Consider the following 2,500-nt stretch of genomic DNA (forward strand, 5'->3'; position numbering starts at 1 on the left):
CACGATTTAAATACCGGAAAATCCAATATTTAAAAATAGTATCGAGAATAACCGGAAAAGTGGAAACAAGACCAGATATAATTTGATCATTATGAACAAATCCAAAATCTTTGTAGACAGAACCAATCATTAGTTCCCAACCGTGTGGTGAATGAAATCCGATACATAAATCAGTTAATAAAAGAATCGAAAAAGCTTTTACTGTATCACTTAAGTTATATAGGAATTCCTGAGCCCAAGAGTTAAGAATAACAAGTTCTTCATTACCTAAAATAGAAGAACCGCTTAGAATAACAAAACAGATTATATTTGTCGAGAAGTGCAAAATCGTATGGATACGATCCGCATTGTGTATCTTGATTAATTGGATCGTTTCTTTGTGGATTCCTATAGGAAGCTTTTGTAGATGTGTCTCCGAGTATTCCTTGACCATTTCGTCCAAAAAGAAGATTTCCTCTAATTCTATGAACTTTTGTAGAATACTTTTTTCTTGAATATCATTCAAAAAAATTTCGGATTGACCAGTATTCAACCAATTAGTAATCCAAGATTCCATACTTTTAGTAAATGAGAGAGAAATCCACCGGGGTAAAAATACTATAGATGCAAGATACAAAAGAGGAGTGAATGCTTTCGTTTTTGCCATTTTTCACCTGTGAATTTTTAATTAACCCACTTCATTTGTCGACTTTATGTGATTGAATATTTCTTTCAAACATGAGTTCGAGATAAGGTATCAAACCTATGAATTTATTTGATTTTTGATTTTGTTTGAATCTAGAAAGAATACAGAAATAGACTAAGACTCTACTTAAAATTCGAATGAAGAAATAAATAATCAAAAATATTGTTTCCAGATATCTCAATTCATCAAATTCTAAACAAGTGTCTCCTTTTGATGAATCACCGAAAGAAGTACTTTAAGGAATGAATATTATTGATATTTTGATAGGAAATGTAAAGACTACCATTAAAGCAGCCCAAGCGAGACTTACTATATCCATGTGAATTATGTCCCCTATCTCTATAAATACAAAGGAATTATTCCTTTATTCCTCACTAATAATAGTGGAAGCAATGGCGCATAGTCAAAAAGGGATTCTGACCGAACACTTTTGAGAAACCAAGCCAATAAATAGATTGTGATTTTGAATCGGGAAAGATTAAACACAAGCAAAATACCTAGTAACGTCCCGGGGCAACGGGAACATGTAGGAATAAGAAAAATAAGGCCTATTCTTGTTGACCTTTTAAGTAAAAATATTTAAGTCAAAATAGAAGGGTAGAAAAGCACTAAAAAAGAGAAATCACGATCTATTACAGACCTCTATTTCCCCATTTGATCTAATCCCTACTTCCTTTCGCGATTATCGCTGTGAAACAGGGGGCTTGGCTAGGGGTTGCCGAAAAGGAATTCTTGATTTTTGCCCCTTTTTCTATTTCTATAACTATAAAAGTTAATTATTCATCCAATCTAATATTGATTGGATTCCTGAGCACTCCGAGATTTTCGCGATTCCGTCGTATATAAAGCAACTTCTGCCCCCTTTCCAAAACTATTAATTGAATTTCCTATCAGGCTCCACAATCTGATTCAAGATCCAGTCATTCTTCCTTAGTAATAGAAGAAAGTCGTCAAGGCTTGATAGCCCCTCTACCAGTAGATTATAATATTTTCTTGAATCCTAGATGCGAATGAGGATTCAGAATTTTTGATTCTAGAAAACCTTCAGACCACATGCTTAGAATCAAACAAAGTATCGCCTGTTTCCTATGCTTCTACCGGGGAAGCATTCTGCAGGTTTTATCAGCAGAGGAGAAGGAGATATTTCGAGTTTTTTTTGTTGATCAGGCGACACCCGGATTTGAACTGGGGAAAAAGGATTTGCAGTCCCCCGCCTTACCACTCGGCCATGCCGCCAAAATGATACAAACTAGATTAAAATTTTTCCGGAGTACTGAATTTTTTTTTATTGTACTTGCATTTTGACTCCTGTTTTCCTTAATCCTTTTCCTAAAAGAAAGACCCCTTTTGGTTGGATTTGATCCATCCCTTCGATTTATTGTATAGTATCTGAAAATACAAATTTGATTTCTCAATAGAAAAGTGAGAGAATGTTTGTAGCATTGTGTATTTTCAGTCGACAAATTCGAACCATTAACTATTGACTGCCTCCTTTCAAATTCATGAACGATTCTGGGATTCGAATCTCAAATTGCGTTTTCCTAATGACATAAGAAAATATAAACAGAACTAATCAATATACAATTTTTTCCATCAAAAAATCCTTCTCAAATTCAATTATAACAAAACATATGAGTATATGTAAACCCCAGAACATAAATTGTTACCCAGATATCTATTATTTAGATATGTTGTCGATAGGGAATTATCCTAAAATTAGCCTACTTCACTTCAATTTTGCATTGAATAGAAATTCTCTTTGGATAGAGCACCACCCGTGCTGTCCCGAATAGAACCGGCAATAAAAGAGAAGTC

At 34.0% G+C, this 2,500-nt stretch overlaps 1 non-coding gene across 1 annotated transcript; it reads right to left on the reverse strand.

Moving 5' to 3' along the window:
- Positions 1–1,850: 1,850 nt before the first annotated feature.
- Positions 1,851–1,921, reverse strand: TRNAC-GCA (transfer RNA cysteine (anticodon GCA)). The gene has a single exon. It is a non-coding gene; the product is annotated as a tRNA-Cys (tRNA).
- Positions 1,922–2,500: the final 579 nt, after the last annotated feature.

The sequence above is a fragment of the Erythranthe guttata genome, chromosome 8, assembly GCF_056151865.1.
Source record: "Erythranthe guttata isolate IM_541 chromosome 8, IM_541, whole genome shotgun sequence".
NCBI lineage: Eukaryota > Viridiplantae > Streptophyta > Magnoliopsida > Lamiales > Phrymaceae > Erythranthe > Erythranthe guttata.